Below are 17596 nucleotides of genomic sequence, written 5' to 3' on the forward strand. Positions count from 1 at the left end.
GGAGTTTGTCACCTCTGTTAAGAGATGGACTAAACTAATATCCTTGTACAGCTTTGACTTCCTGCAGTGCATTTAGCAGCAGTGAGGATGAAATAAGTGTGCTTTGAATGTCCTGTACTATCTGCGTTGCCATGTTTCACAGAGCTCTTTCAAAGGGCTAAAGGCTCAGTCACTTGAAACTGAGGAATAGTGATGTCGGTTGATACCAAAGGGCAATAGATGTAACCCTTCGGACTGCTCTGGTAAAGGATTTTTACTCAAGCACAGTGTGTTGCACAAGTGGCTGGACCAGCAGGATATGCAGTAGCTTGCTGCCTCCTCGGGCCTCTGCGTTACCTGGCAGAGTGGATGAATCGCGCCTTCTTGGCTAGTTAAACCCATTATTTTTAAGTGTAAGCCTTGTACTAGATTTTCTAGGAAGACGAAGTTAAATTATAAGCTGTGGTCTTGACTATTTTTAAGAAAGCCTTCCCTCTGTTCAGTGAGTTGTCAGGTGCTTGCTGAGAAGAACGCAGGAGAGTTGAAACAATCTCCTAGGCGTTGTAACTGCAACCCTGTGTGACCGTGCTGTTGACTGGAACCTCCCTCTGTGCTCCTGGTCAGCCTCCTCGCTACCTCTGGGAAACAGTGCGTTCGTGCTGATGCCTGCATACTCCTGTGGGAACTTGCTATGATGCTAATTCTGCGCGCGAAATCCACTGAGGAGTTACGAAAGACTTACAAGGAAGATAAATCAGGTCGTTACTATTGTTCATTATGAACCTATTTTTCTGTTGTAATTAGCTTTAATTTTGTTTTCAGACATGCATCTTACACAGTTATATCAGGAAGTATTTATTGTATATAACTGATGGCTCTATTAATATACTTAAACAATCACTTCTGACTGTCTCAGAATAAATAGTGCTTTCTCCGGTGTAGTAGAAGTGCTTCAAGTTTCATTATGAAAGTGTCTGTGTTGTTTCCCAAACCAGGATGGAAAATGGAAGTTACTGCAGCAGCAAGCCTTTTTTGTTTTTAACTTCTGTCTTTCTGCAGCTTACTTCCTAACAGGTAAGGATTTGGCATCCTTCTGTTCCATTATTATTTGAATATGTAAGGTTACAGCGTGGAGGAAGACTAAGGCAATAAAAAAATTTAAAATACTCTTAGCATAAATACAGAGGCATCTTCCTACCTGCTTTTCATGAAATCTTTTGGACTTTCCCAGACCTGGCTTGGCTTTCTGGTTCAGATTGTTCCCAGCCTATGATTTGCCCTGTGCTTAGCCTTGGCTAATGACTTGTGTGTAATTACGCTTCTCTTAACGATACCTCAGGGAAGTCGGCGTATGCTTCTTGCTCTTCTGCTATAAGCTGAAGCAGTAATGACAAGTGAACTTTATGCTGTGTTTTGCTAGTAGTATCTTTCAGAATTTCTCTCTCGTAGACGAATCTGGCCTTAGTGTTTGATGCATCTTTTTCCTTGGAGAGGAGAGCTTTTTCTGCATTTTTCTTCTGTAAATTGGTAAGTACCTTGCAAAATGCAGTAGGATTCCCTTCAGTGCATCTTTCTGGCTGTAGCTGAAGTACTGTAATTCTGATTCTAGGCCCTTCTGTAGCAGTGTTTTCTTTTCTCCCTCTGGATCTATGGTGTGGGTGTTCTCTGTGTCCCAAAACATGGATTCTGAAGGCTGTAACTGAGATCGTCTGTTGGCGTAGGGTCATCCAGGGAGCCGGATCTTGCCTAGTTGAATAGTTCTGTCACTCATCTCTCACGAGATTCACCTTGCGTTTTCGCTCAGGTAAAGTTTATCTGGTTGACTTACTACTTTAGCCTGTGGATGATAATTAGGTAGGTTGGTGATTGATTCTCAAGGCACAACACTTATTTTTTTTTCCCCTGGAGCCTGGACCTGTTCCAGATCTGTTGCAACTGCTTTTGAGCTCTGCTATGTGCTGTTCTTCCTGTCTGTCTGAACTGCGGGAGGGTTCTTCCCCTCTTACCTACGCCAGTGTATGTCAGATGTTGTCACTTTTGACTTGGGTCATAGATTAACCTGGTTCTTTTGTCAGGGCATGAAGGCTGACTGCGTACACCGCAAATAAAACATGCGTTTCCTTACACCAAACAGAATTAAGTGTTTAGAAAATCCCTCTCTGATTTCGTTTTTAAATGAAAGACAGGAGCTGCTGCCTGCCTTTTACTGGTTCTTCTATCAGACAGTGGCATCAGATGGGTAAGATAAACCTAGAGACTGCTAACGCTCAGGTGACCTTGTTTCTGTCTTTGCTCTCCAGGGCACCTTTCCTGCTGCACCTTTACAGAAGCGCTTGTTAACGCCGTGTCGGTTAAAAAGGCTTGTGCTGTCGGCGGTGCTAAACCCTAGTTCCGACGCGTGCTTTGGGCTTTGCAGCGAGCTATGGTGGACTGTGCACGTTCACCAGCCAGCACTCCGATGAGAAGAGGTAGTAGCTGGGGCTTGGTGGGGCCTGGCCCTTCGCCGCGCTCCCTTCAGAATTAAGCAGCTTGGGAAGATAACGGGGCTGAGGGAGCTTTTGTTGTGCTGGTACTGTGTGTGTCGAGTTTGAAGTACTAGTCTTGAAGACAAGTCTTTGAACTCGGGAACCGGTGGGTGGCTTCCTTGTAACCACATTGTTTTAAAGTGTTATTTACGTGATTCCTACGTAATGCACATTGATTGCTATATGTAGGCACCCCAGACAATTTTTAACTAAGCCGTATAAATATATAGGTAGCTCCACACTTGTGTGCACGCACATCAGTGGGTAGGGAATGTTCTTTTAACATAGCTAGCTGCAGTGTATGTGGTGCATTTCCTAAACCTGCTGAACTGTAGAATAGTAAGAAGAAAGAGGTACCTGGGCATATGGTACAGCCCATTCTGAAACACTTCAGTAAACAGAAAATGTTTTTAAGCTCCCGGCTCTGCACACGTAGACACTATCGGTGGTCTCCATCCAGCTGAGCGGAGTTTGGTGAAATTGGTGAAGGGCAACTTGAGCTTGTGTCAAAGATTCCTCTGCATCTTGTCGCAGTCCAGCTACTTGAGGCATTTGAGCCTTTTTGCTGACAGGTTTATAGCTTCCCAGAAACCGAGGCAAGAATTCGTATTTGTGGTCGTTGAATTGGTGCTCTCTGCTTCCTCCAAAAGTGGTTCATCCGTGAACTTGCACTGATGCTGTTAATCTGTTATATATATATATATATGATAAAAATATATTATTATATATATATTTATATATATATAACTGCTGCGCTTCTGCATGCTGCATTAAATTCTCCTCGATGCAGTGGTGACAGGTGAACACTGCTACTTCTGACAGACTTCACTGTGTTGTCCTAACAAAAAGGCTTTGTTAACCTCAGAGTGGAAAGGGTAATGGGGAAAGAACTTTGTTTATAAAAAAAAAAAAAAAGTATGGCTTCGTGTGCTACAAACCTCTAAGAATGTTTCAGAAACTCAACAATAAGCGTAAGCTTTTCTGTTAGCTACAGCTTTTCCGTTGAGGAGGAATGAAGGTAATGATGTTTACTACTAAGCTGACACACATCTATTAGGTCTTCAGCTTACTGTCTGTGAGGATTGCTCACTGCTTTTCTGCGAGGGAATTGATGAAACACCACAGTAACTATACCGCATGTATAGTACCTGGACTCTGAAACAGCTCTTACTCCAATAAGTGAAGGAGCGAGCAGAATCTGTGTCCTTTAATACCCTTTAATAATAAGGGAGTTGTATCCCCTTTGCGTTAACAGCTTCATCATCAGGGTAATTTTTTGCAGAACTTAAGCAAAAGGAACAATGCTAGAGATGAAGGGGTGGGGGGTTGTACGCTCCAAACCTGGCAGTTACAAATGAGGTGACAGAGAAATTATTCCAATTTTGAACTCTTTTTACAGTACAAGTAGCCCTTGCTTTCTGTGCATTCTATACGCAAGAATCGCGGCAGCATTGTATTTGGCATTCGCTTTTGCCAGATGTCTCATGGAAGATTTCACAGAAGTGAGATTTGGGGCCATGCAAAGTTAGAACTGCAAAAATCACATACTCGAGACAGGTATTTATGAAGTAAATGTTCCCTTTTCATAGCTGGTAGAAGCTCAACAGAGCTGAAAGCTGACAAGTACAAGCATGTGTGTCTGAAGCAGGAGGACACGATTCAGAACATCTCTTCTGCAGCTCTGTGTGACAATAAAGAAGGAAAAGCTGGACAATTTAATATAAGAAAAGATTTTACAACTCTTTACAAAGAAGTATGTCAGAATTATCTTACTAGTGTATTAAAAAAAACCCTCAAAACCAATAAAAATTGCCAGTCTTGGCTGTAGTACTGGAATTCTGTCAGGGAATTCGTAAAGTTCCCCATGCCCTTAAAATAAATCTCTAACAAGTCACTAAACTGAGATTTAGCCAGAACTGGTCACTTTTGCATTTTCTACAGCAAATGTTTCACCAACACGTTTGAATTGAAGACCAAGATAACACTTTTTTTGTCAATTACTGGTGGTGTGTTGTTGGCCTAAGACTAGCGTTACTAGTTGATGTAAGACTAGGTTGTGTTTTTAGCATCTAAAACTTAATTAGCTGTACCCATCTATTAATACCTTCTCATATTTCTTTAGTCTGAAAGAAGTGACTTGTTTTTTGTATTTGAGAAGGCAGCATTCCTGAGCTGCAATAGGTAGATCCAGAGTGTTCCTCTAGAGGAACCTGCCCCTCCAGTGATTGTCGGGAAAGCCCAGGGAAATAGCTGGCTCATTTAGCCATATAGTTAATTAACTAAAACTGAATGGTACAGGTAGGCCTTTATCAAAAACAGTTTGGGTTTTCTTTCCCTAAAATACCCCTTACTCCCATTGCATCAGCCTTTTATGATAGACTGACTTGGTATCTGTGTTGGGGAAGAGGAAAGAGACCAGCTTCACAGTTACACTTGCAAATTTCTTGCTTACTAGTCAGAAGAATAAATAGAAATAAAATTTACGTGATGTTCTTTGACATTAGACAGCAGTTACATAGGTAGCAGTGTATTGTGTTTCTTAGGCAGGTCAACTTGCCGCTTACTGGTTGACTTACCTGGCAGAGCAGTAAATGATGTAAAATCCAAAGTGAAGACAAGAACCGTAAAGCTTTTAAATGACAAAAAGACAAATCTTCAAACCGAAAAGGATACCGTGAAGAAGCAGTGACAAGAAAAATGCTAAGGAATTAAGTAACTTGTGACTTCAAGTGGCACCATACAAATCAAGTGCCTCAGATGCGCATAAATTCTGATCAGTAATTTCAAAAACGTGAATTTAAAAGTGTGTTCCATTGCTGTTGTCAGGACTAGCTCTCTAGGGTGCAACCCCATTTGTAACACTGTCTCACAGACTTGTGAGGCATGGCTTCCCTGTAACTGTCCATGTTTGCCAAAAAGATCGTATTATCGACTTATTTTCTAATTTTATTCCTTTCTACAATCCACGTTTGCTTGTTACTAGCTTGGTCTCTTAAAAAACACCTAAAAATAGGCCTTACATTTTTAATTTTCTACTTCTCTAGTACAAAGCAGCATTTATCATCTAGTACCAAGAATAGTTATTCTCTATTCTGCCCTCGATCAGCAGCACTGATGTCAGGACTTCTCCCTTGCGTGAGCCTCTGGGAGGCAAGCACAATGATGTGAGCATCGCTGTACTGGCTGCTGCAGAGCCTCCACCCAAAATCCCTGAGGGCAAACACAAGAAACTTATTTTATTGCTGTCCCTCCTTTGGTTGCAAGCTAAAATGGTTTCTCCTCAGAAGCAGCTCATGAGGTCTCAGTACCTTTTTTTGTGGTTGCATCATACTTCATCATATCCACTCACTCCATCTCTTTTCAGAAGCATTTTGTGACTCACGTGGCAGGACACAACCCCCCTGTTGCTGCACCGGCCATGTGTGATGGTGTGCTGCTGTGACCAAGGTGGCCCGGCACCTGCACTTGGGTTCTGAAGCCTTCGGTTATGGAACTTTCTTGCCACGCTGCTGCACCCAGTCATCCACACGCTAGGAGTCCTGACGGTGCGCCCTGGGCAGGGTTTGTCGGTATCGGGGTTCTCTGTATTGGATAGAAAGGATGCACCATTTTTTATTGGTGGTGATGACCTCTAAAATCAGACACATAGTACTCCTGGGTATACACACGTAAAAGCTTGGGGCTTTTTTTTAGAGATTTCACAGACGTGGGTTAGTGATTTCATGTGCACAAGCAGACAGGGTGACTTGTTTCTTACAAACGCACGTGCTGCTGCCATTACAAAGGAGTTGGGTACTTGTAAAGTTATCTCAGCTGTCCAAAATTAAACATCTCCAGATTCTGTTTGGGCCACTTTGGCTGCTCAGAAACGGGAACGTTTTGCCAACTAAGCTATGTAAAAGTTAAAGAAAATTTTCTGAAATTATAAGTTAAGAAAAAAGCATACGTAAAAGAGAGCCAATATGGTAACGGTTCTCCAAGCTCACAAGTTGCTCAGATCTTTCAGATGACACCACAAAGTGTGTGTTGCCAGCCGATGCAATGAAAGTGAATACCTGCAGCTCTAGGTACGATTTCAGATTTGTATCTTTGATTCTTACTAGATCGCTCTGAAAAAAACAGCAAGCCAAAACCATTTGTGGTCTATGTGTGCAAAAACAAGGAATTGAATCGTATTAAGAATTTGATGCTTTGATATGAGCAAGGATCAGGCTTTTTATATCTTTACAATTAAGTTACTTTGTGAAACATAAGACTATTCTGTGAAAGAGTGAGGGTACTGACATTAGTGTCACATTAGCCACAGAGGTGGGTCATAGTGATGTATGTCATTCATATGAGTGCTTTCATGGCAAATTCCAAAATGATGAGGATTTTAATGAGCTGATTTGGAACTTAGTCTTAGAAAATGAAGAATGATGAAAAAAAAGTCATGATGTGATCAGACTCTGAAATGGCCTAATAAAAAATGACCTAGTTGCTCACAATTTTTTGAGTGATGGACACATACCTGAAACACAATGTGGGAAAAGCTAAATTGCTGTAAAACAAAAAGGGGTCACCAGAGTTGTTGAAAGCAGATGTTCCCTTTATTTTTATCTGTGCATCTCTGTGTGTAAGTTGGGATCAGTCGGTTTGCCTTTACTGATCTTGAGATGATACGATAGCTTTGTGCTTTCACGTAGTCAGCGAAGCTGTGAGGCATAAGGCCAAACATCAGCTGAATATAAATCAGTAATTCCAAATGTCTGGATAAAAGCAAACTGAGTGGTGTCGTAAACAGAGTAACACATGAAATAGTTACTCCGTCCAGCATGGGCAAAAAGCCTCAGCGGGAGAACTTGCGAACACCTTTTATGCTTCTAGAAGAATGTACCCATTTAGACAGAGAACATAGACATGTGAACCAGAGAGCTCTAGTAAATGTAACTTACGTAAAATACTTGTAGAGATTATTGGTTAGCTGTTAGAAAAGTGAAGGGAGAAGGAAATCTTCAAATAGGAAAGAAAACAAAGTAGTAAAATGTGGTCTTTAAAGCTGTGTTTTCAACCACTTGATTCTTGATAATTTAATGTCTGCTCTTTTGGACTGACACAGCAAATAACTGTTGCTCTACTTACAGCTAAGAAATTGGCTATAATAAATGGTGCAAAAGCCTGGATAGTTTATCTTCCTGATAATAATTTCTCGCAAATTCCCAAAACAAATACAAAATGGATCTTCTGACTCATCTGTTTTACTGTGAAATACAACTTGCAGTCAGTCTAAATTGATTAGATGAATGTTCTGTTGCAAATAATCTACATCCTGTTGAAGGGGCTATTGGACTATATGCAAAAGCAATGCGGATTTATTAATTTAGCAGAAATCAAACACTTATTTCAGAATAAGTGACTTGGAAATGCTTCATTACTTCAAGAGGGATGTAGAGGTGCTGGAGCGTGTCCAGAGAAGGGCAATGAAGCCGGGGAAGGGGCTGGAGCACAGCTAGTGTGAAGAGCAGCTGAGGTCACTGGGGGTGTTGAGTCTGGAGGAGACTGGGGCGGGGGGGGACACCTTACTGCTTTCTACAACTACCTGGAAGGTTGCAGGCAGGTGGGGGTCGGTCTCTTCTCCCAGGTAACAAGTGACAGGGCAAGAGGAAACAGCCTCAAGCTGTGCCAGGGGAGATTTAGATTGGATATTGGGAGAAATTCCTTTGCTGAAGGGTTGGTCAAGCCCTGGCACAGGCTGCCCGGGGAGGTGGTGGAGTGACCGTCCCTGGAGGGGTTTAAAAACTGCGTAGCCATGGTGCCTTGGGACGTGGTTTAGGGATGGACTTGGCAGCCCTGGGTTAACAGGTGGACTTGGTGATCTCAGAGGTCTTTTCCAACCTAAATGATTCTGTGATATCTTGTTCTCTATTGTGCAGTTCTTTGTTTGAAAAAGGAAATCAACTTTTCTATTATCTATTGTAGTAAAAGAATCTCTGATATAATAAAATAGGAAAGAACACCAATGCAGACAACAGACAAGTGATTCAAAACAGATGTGAAATTCCCTCCATGTAGAAAATTATAGGCACTGGTGATGACATTAGATGCATATGACTAATCACAGTTAATGCTTGCTGTTGCCAATTAGCTTTATTAGCACAAGCAATTTGAGCACAGGATGACATTACTTTAATTACTGTAAGCAGCTTGTTCATTTATTGAGTAGTATGCGTTTAGAAAAGGGTTATTCTATCTGCAAATTAATCATAACCCTTTTATCATTAGAATTCAGGAACACTGAGGAAAAAAGACTTTACCATGCAAATAGAAAAAAATGGGTGATGAAAGTCTGGCAGTAATTTTAGTATTTTACTATTTTATTTTTTGATAAAAAGACAAAAGCTATTGTATGATTCCTGTCTGAAAGCTGTACACGAGTGAGACAAAATTGCTACCATTAGAGTTCAGGCGCAAGACATTATGACCATTAGGTGGTAGCAATGCAAAAAAAAAGTAATCTTGTGAAGGTGTACAGTAAAAAGAAGGCTAAAGGTATCTAGAAAAATAAACAACCCACACTCCAAGCTGCACAGGAAACAGAACTTATTTTTCCTTTTTTATCATATGAAGATATGTTTGTTGGTCTGTGGCACAGGTATCCATTTTTCATACAAATTCGCATATGAGAATACAATCTTCGAAGAGTTAAATACGCATAATTTCATTAGCAAAATGCAGAAAGAGTCATTGTGCCAGTATGTTTACTCAGAATGCTATAGCAAATGAAACAGAGCTGCAACTGTGAGCTTATTTCATTTGCACCACCATGCTGGCTCACAAAACTATTGCTGCAGAAATGTCAGATTCATGTTGATGTTTTGGAAACAAGAATTCAAAATAAGGTTTTCTTTTCTTTGTGGGTTTCTCCTAAGTCTTTGTTACATACCAGAAATTGTTAGTTCATAATTCAAAAGATCAAACTTATTTTTTCTATATTTTAAGTCTGTAGATAATTTGAGCTTGAATCAGGCATCGTATTCTCCTGATATATTTTACAATAGCTATTTGCAATTTTTCTTTTCAGCCATCTGTTGCAAATCTTGTTTTGAACAAGATATCCACTGTTCAAAACTGAATTTTTGTCTTTATAAAAAAGCGACAGAGTCTTTAGCAGTTGTTGATTTCTGCGCTATTGTTATTCTTCTCTTTTGTTCATCCAGAATTCCTGTAGAAGCCACAGTGCTAGAAAAAGTAGCCTGTCTGTGGCTTGTCTTACGTGGGCTCCTGTGGCAAGTCTGTGGACTCTGCTATACGCAGGCTTTTAGGGAGTGTGAATCCCTGCTGTGGGGTAAAAATAGTTCGTAAAGGCCAGCAAGGCTGGTAACGCTGGCTTGCCCTTGGCAGCACAACCAGCTAAGGCTGCTGAGACGCTGGACAAAGTTGCACAGAGATGTGGAAGTGTCAGGTTGGACAGAGGAAGGTGTCCCTGCCCGTGGCAGGGGTGGTTGGAGCTAGGTGTTCTTGAAAGGTCCTCTCGAACCCAAACCACTCTGTGATTTGATGAATCAAAGGTTCATCCCTGTCTCCTTTTGCATGTAAGCTGTTTCTGGAAGTCTCCTTCTCCTTAAGGTAATACATGTGCCTTGCAGGCATCTAAGCAACTTCAACGTTAAATGATTTTACTAAGCACAATGTTGGCTAAGGCAGGTTGGGTGACTTAACGCTTCGGTTTCCCTGTTGCCTGTGGCCACGAACGTTCTGTGAACTGTCCTTAAAATGAAGGCATACACAGGCCACACCACCGTTGTGTGCTGCATCAGCTGTGTTCAGTGTCCTGTCTCCATCTTGCAGTCCCAGGACATCTGCAGCTGGCTTCTGACAAAACTGGGTTTGCCAGCCTAAGTTTCTTTTCAGTAATGTAGACGGCTTTCTTATACTAGGATGAGAGTTTAACTCTCCTGATGTACCTCTGTCCACAGAAGAAGAATTTTGCTGGTAGAGCGTACTGACAGTGTGTACTGCTGCCCTTTGCTATAAGCCGTTACACTAAGCAGGCTGATCAATCATCGCCCGAAGGATCTAGCCTTCAAGCCTACCTTTGACAACAGTCATCAATGATAGAACATGAATTGTTTAAAATACACTTAATTTTTTTCAAACTTACCATAGTTGAAAAATATCTTCTTTCTCCATAATCTTAGTATCATTTTCCATGTGTGATTTAATTCAAGTCTGCAGCGTGCACGAACTCCTATAAAGTATCTCCCTGAAAAACAACAAACCCTTAATTCTCTTCTTTACATCCATTTTCTACTTCCCTGGATGCATTCAGCATTCAAAAGCTTTGTAAATACAGAGGTTGCATCCGAGTTCTTTGGGCAGCATGCTCTGCACTTCCAGAACGCCAAAGGTGTCGATCCTGAAACTGCTGAAGGCAGGGGGGCAGTAGGTTTGAAGCGTGCAGGCTTCATGGCAAGCGTCTTAGTAGCCCCAGCATCTGAATCAACCGAAGAAGATATACTTCAAGTAGAATTCAGATATGCTGCCCCAAAATAAACACAATAAAAGAATTTAAATTATTAAATGGCTGTATGAATGTTCAGCTTTCTGATGTTTTTGATCTCGTACTGTATTTTGTTTGTTGTCTTCTTGGCATGGAATGAACTTTTTTTCTTCTTTCTGGAGCAACAGTTGTCCATGGCAGACTGTCACAGCTTATTCCCCGGATGACAACAGTTCTGTTCAGAATGGAGCTCCCTTCTGACTCCTGTGCTGACGGTGATGCTGCGGAGCTCTCTAGCAATACATACACATGTATGGAAGGGCAGAGGTATGTATATACGCAGCAATGGTCCAAGGGAAATCTTAGGACTTCAGAAAATGAGAGCATTTGGCAACTTGTATCTGGCTTGTGTGGTGCTTCCTGATTTTTTTATGTTTGTTTTAGGGGGGAGGATTTTTTTGGTTGTTGTTCATTAAGGTTACAATTTGAAAGTTTCTTTCCTTTGGGTGCAATATTGGCTGAAAAGTTATGGTGCTTGTCAAAGACTGGGATTACAGCATCATTCTATAAGAACGTCATTAAAATAGTTGGGAGACAGGGATGAGATTATCCCTTTAGCGTGCAAATATCTACATTTTCATTCAACAAAAAAAATTACTATCAATAATACTTTTCACATTTCTATCTATGTGATACAACCACTACAGAAGTAATATATGTTGATGTGCAATTGACATGTAAAATTTCTTCATTATTATGATATACTAAATTGCCAGGCATTGTTATGGAGAGTACCCTGCTGTAATTAATATTTACCTACATCCTAGGAATAACTATAGTTTATGAAGATAAACCCACAGAGTGGAAGGCATTGCCAGAAGTTTTATTTAAGTACTCTATCCCTTTTTCTAGAAGCTGTTTCCGGGGAGTAGGAAGTATCTGTGAAGGCTGAGGACCAGGCAGCAGGCCTAGTTCTTCGACATCCATCCTGCATTCAGGACAATACAAAGATTAACGTTCTTGTTAATTAAATTATTGGCCGCCTTTTTTTTATTGCATCTATATATACTGTGTAACTTTGAGTAAGTGAAAGTGTAGCCGTAAAAGATGTTTCTGGGAAACTTGGCATCATTCATTGAAATGTCTGTAAGTCTTTAGGACATAACTACAGAATAAAAGGAAAATTTACAGCTACGGCAGGGTAGGAAATTGGGTATCCAGAGCACGTTTGTCACAGATGACAGCTAAACAAAAAGGCAGGCTAGGTCAGGATATGACCTGCAGTCTGGAAAGTGCTGGAATCAGCTGAGGAAAAAGGCAGGCAGGCAGGAAAGAGGGAAGGGAGGAAGAGAGGAATGCAGGAAGCCACTTGTATCATCTTAAAGTCAAGGATGGCAATCCGCTGGATTTTGGCAATCGCTTTTAAAAAAAGGAGTACCACTAGGATCCCTTTTTTTTTTCTTCTTAAGAATTACCTGAGCCCAAAATACTGTAATTTCATCCTTAAGCCAGGTGATGGAAGTACACTCATTTGATAAACTATTTAAAGAAATACATATTTAGTATTGACTGAAAGGCAACAGACACCAACACAACCTATTTACCAGTTTTACAGAACTTCAACAGAGGTAGCCAGGCCCTTTGGTCTTTAAGCGATCATCACCTAAAGGGGCTGACAAGGCTGGAGAGGGACCTTTTACAAGGGCAGGTAGTGACAGGACAAGGAGTAACAGTTTTAAACTGAAAGAGGGCGGATTTACATTAGATATCAGGAAGAAATAGTTCCCTGGGAGGGTGGCGAGACACCGGCCCAGGCTGCCCAGAGCAGCTGTGGGTGCCCCAGGCCAGGCTGGATGGGGCTGGGGGCAACCTGGGCTGGTGGGAGGGGGCCCTGCCCGTGGTGGGGGGGTGGGACTGGGTGATCTTTAAGGTCCCTTCCGACCTAAATTGTTCTGTGATTCTGTGATCACACACAGAAGAATCATTGTCTGGTTCTGTGGACGCAGTTCTGCTAGAAGAGGTGAATTGTAAATGCTAGCAAAAAGCTGTAGCAGCAGTTGGGTTGCTAAGCATTTAAGAACTGTCCTGGGGGGTGGGGGTGGTACTAAAAATCAGATACACATCACATAGGGTCACCAACTGGAGGAAAGAGTCTTGCCAGCCTTCAAAAAAAAAAAAATAAAATCAGGTTTGGAGAGGGAATAATGACCAACTAGCAGCCATCAATAGCATGGAACTGGTCACTGGACAACTGCTCATCACAAGCTGCAAGAAGTAGCTCAGGATCAGAGCCACAACATTTTCTCTAATTGCATAAGCCGTCCAACAGGCATGCCATGAAATGGAGGATACTGAGGCTGGAATAATTGCATTTCCAGATTTCTGTGTGAACAGATCTGGGACTAGGCACAACAGTGTTGGGGATGGGCGTTAGCAGAGCTGAGCCTTAAAGCTGTCGTCTGTTACTTTTTCTGTACCTGAATGGCAGACATACGTCATGGAACAGTACCAACGCTGTAGATTTTTCTCTCTGCTGAAGCTCACTCATGGAAAACGGAGATCAAGCTAAGCCATCACCTTGGTCAGTAGTATTTCTTACAGGCTAATGTGGATGGACAATATTGCCTCTTAGAACTGATAGCAGCGAGGAGTCAGCCTGGTTTGTGTTACAAATTGCAGGAATTCAGATAAAGACAAAGGAGAGTTCAGTACTGGTGCCAAGGATTGCTCACTTTTACATCCCAAGATATTTCTCAAAAATGTATTGCTGGATGTATACCAAAGACATTTTAATTATTTCCTGGGATTTACAGCACCTGAAGGGCATCTGAATCCAAATCCTTACTTATACAACACAAAGAGTGAAAACGAACCTCTGTGATAGGAATATGCCCGTAACAGAATGGGCAAAGCTTGAAGACGTGTATAGGAAATGGAAAAGTCACCAAGCAAAAGACAAAATTAAAAATTAAAAGAAAACTGGAAAAGAAATTACATCTAGCATTATAGAGTAGGAGAAAACTGGCATGGGAGACAAGCTAGAGGCTTGCTGTCAATTTTGTAGGAAAAAGGATGGTAAAACCAAAATGTGTAGGGTGAAGGCAGTTTTAAGGGAAAGTCTGGAATGCAGCCGAATGCCTGACTCAGGACCCTGCAGCCTGCACAATGGCTGTATTCGGAGCACATGGAGAGGCACAGCTTCACACCTAACCCCCACCGCTAAGGTAAAAAAGCTACTGCTCTGCCTGCTGGAGAGTGGATACGCATTCAGCAGGCACGTAAAGAGGGGCAGCTCATGCAGGTGTGCTCCTGAACGAGCTGTTCTGTGTGCCTGCACTCATCGCACAAATACACCATCCACGTCTGTGTTGTGCTCAAGGGCCAGTCTGAGTAATTAGCGTCTATCCCACTTTTTCTGCACAGTTTCTACTCAGATATAGTTGTTGATATGATAGTATAATTAAGAGTGTGAAACGATGTGCATTTATGCATGTGCTACATCGAAGTGAAAGGCGTGGTTGAAAAAGTGAGTACAATTTATAACATGTAACTACATGGGGAACTGGATCCCCACCGGGTTTGCCACCTTAAAAAGCTCTGCAGCGGGGAAAAGTGAGGAAGAACGGGAGGATCTCACCATGGCCTTCCTTCCAAAGCCCTGCTTGGGGAAGGAACAGCAATCACTTGGTTTTGCTTAGACCTGACTGTAATAGTTGTAAATTACATGAACTATAAATGCTGATCAGTGTTACAAGGTAAAACTGGAGAGATTTCCTAAATAAGGTTGGATATATGTTGAAGGTTTGGATTTTTTTTAGTCTCACCCTGACTAATTACAGAACCACAAGCAATAAGCACCACAAATTTATGTAGACATAACAGTACAGGCAAATGGAGACAGAAGAGGCTAAATTAGAATTTACAGGTAATCACATATTAAGGTATCCAAATACAGAGTTAGAACCCGAAATTTAGGGTGTGGGTTTGTTTTTTGGGTTTTTTTGGGGGGGTTTTTTTGGTTTTTTGTTTTTAGTTTAAATTTAAACACTGCTTAATAAATAAGGAAGCTTGGCAGTTAACAGCTCCACATACTGCATTTTGTATAAGGGCGATGCTTATTTAAAAAGAACTGCTGTATGACTGGGACAACGGTTCCACCCCCCCCACCCCTAACCAGCGTTAATACAGTCTTAGTCCTGCTAAATTCCCTCAAGCTTTATGAACAGTTTCATTGGCAGGGCGGGGTTGAGGGGTGGAAAGGGAAAAGTTCAAAACAAATACAAGATGGAAGAAAAAAAAAAAAAGCGAGGAACCGGAACTATTTCAGCAAAATTCAATATGGAGAATATCCAAGGAACCTGACTAAGCAACAAAACAGCATCTGGAAAACAGAACAATAAGGATACGTGGAAGTGCACACAAACAAATGTAATTCACATTGCTTACAGTGGAATTATTTTGCTGATGAGAGGACTGTTTTACTATTTAATATTTTCTGAATAGTCTATGAATTAGTACTTTCTTTAAAAATGCTATCTTGAGAAAAGATGAGTCTGCTTCTTTATAGCCCTGAATGACTCACAAGGCTTCATGGCTGACACCAATTGCATTTTAAAGGTCTTCATTTACGGAAGCTAATAAAAAATATTTTGGACACCTCTAAATATTGAAATGGCTTTCAAAGCATTAAAATTTCCCTAAATATCACATACATTATTCAAATATGAGTTAATGCAGGAATAAAATGCAAATAAAATAAGCAAGCTAACCATAAATATACACAAAATGAGTAAATTTCATTTATATAAACTATGAATGTCATTTCTAACTGTAGGCCATACAGTGATAGCTGACAGAAAAAATGTGATGCTCTTTAGAGATATGGTAACAATTTCTGAAACCAAGAGCAAGATCTCAGTGGTGACAGAAAGCATGGAAAAGAAATTATCTAGCCATGTCTAATTCTTGAGGTTCAGATCAGAAAAAAGCAGAACTTCCACTTCAAAGGGTTTTTTTCTCAATCTTCAAAAACTGCAGTCGTTACTAGTACTATGCACACAGGATCTATAGGACCTTTGCAATAAAAGAAACTTAACTATAATACATAGCAAGTTATGCTGGTTTATGCAGTCAACGATTCTTCCAGCATTTTCTGTTTCATTAGCTGACTGTTTCATACCTGGGTTACAAGTGAAAAAGGGAAACATCATATTTAGCAAGCACAGTTTGAAATTTGAAACCAAGTTCATAAACAATTAATTGAAACCTTAGGACAAGACAAAATCAGGTTTTTCTACTTCATGGTTTGTTTATTTTGTTAACAAACCGATTTTGTTCATGTTGAAAAATTAGGATTTAATCAAGAGTGACATTCTTCAGAATTAGTTTGCAAAGGTGTTACTTCTTGTTGCAGTTTCAGTTAACTTGCATGGTAAATCAATAAAATAAGGAAAAAATGATCAGTTATAATGTCAAATCAAAGACATACAAGCCATTCAACAGACAGGACTGATCATTCTTTCCTTCTGTTCCTCTTCTTGAGGTGTTTCGATTTTTCCCTGTGAAAACCTGGCACGTCGGTTTATCTGAAGAGGTGCAAACGAAAAGCATGGCTCATTTTTACTTTGCAGCTAGGTCAAAGAAAGTTCTCCGACACATTCAGATGTCTGCTGCTAAAGGCGGCAGCAAAAGCATTTGCATCATTTCCCCACATTATACAATGAAATCTTCCAACCACTTAGCTCCAAGTTCAGCTCTTAAAATGCCAAGGACTTCAGCAAGCCTTTACCCGCCATTTGCCAGTGGGACTCTAGGTACTGTTTTAATGTTAATACCTAAAACTTGAAAGATCATAACTTGAACTGTGAAAATACCCTTTGCAGATTTCTTACTTCGTTCCACTCATCATCTTTTTCCCCATTAAGCTGAGGTCCAATTTCCCCTCAGTCTTGAATTCATCAGTGAGAACAAATGCCTACTTACAAAACATACAGTCTACTTCCTACAGCAGTTGACTGCTGTACTAATTATTATTTACATATATATATAAAAAATTATATGTATTACCAACAGGGTAATATACAGGACCAGAATGTCAATTCCCAGCAGAAATTTTTGAAAGCAGGCCACATTTACGTGAACTAAACAAACTTTCTGACCAAGTCATTTCGGAAGCCTGTGCAGACAGTCTGCCGCACCAGTCAGATATTAAGAATAAATGAACATATTGAAAATATATTGAAGTTGGGGACAGCTGTCCCTGCTGTGTCCCTTCACAACTTCTTGTACACCCCCATGGGGCACCGTGCGAAATAAAGCCTTGATGCTGTGCAAACGCTGTTTAGCAAGAGCTGAAACATTGGTGTGTTACCAACCCTATGAACCGCTGCCAAGAAAATTAAATCTATGCCAGCCAAAACCAGGACACTGATAAAGGTGAAACAAGTCACAGCAGGCTACTGAACGCTGGTGGAGCACTGAAATCCTCCCCTTATAAACAAGCACTGTATTCTCATTTTCCTTCGAGTAACGAGATTTGGCATGTTGGAAGACAGAATTTTGACCATTTGGTAAATAACTTTCCATGCCCACAGTGTAGGTGTTTACACAACAA

The 17596-nt window shown here is 40.9% G+C and overlaps 1 protein-coding gene across 1 annotated transcript in view; it reads right to left on the reverse strand.

Moving 5' to 3' along the window:
- Positions 1 to 3412: 3412 nt before the first annotated feature.
- TESMIN (testis expressed metallothionein like protein) overlaps positions 3413 to 17596 on the reverse strand; it is a 79502-nt gene continuing 65318 nt past the window's right edge. Inside the window, exons 24-25 of the mRNA XM_040608852.1 lie at positions 10645 to 10746; positions 3413 to 6086 (exon numbers count right to left, since the gene is read on the reverse strand). The gene's annotated coding sequence lies outside the window, so the exon portion shown is untranslated. The remainder of the gene's footprint in view (positions 6087 to 10644; positions 10747 to 17596) is intronic.

This window comes from Falco naumanni, chromosome 10 (genome assembly GCF_017639655.2).
Source record: "Falco naumanni isolate bFalNau1 chromosome 10, bFalNau1.pat, whole genome shotgun sequence".
Lineage (NCBI taxonomy): Eukaryota > Metazoa > Chordata > Aves > Falconiformes > Falconidae > Falco > Falco naumanni.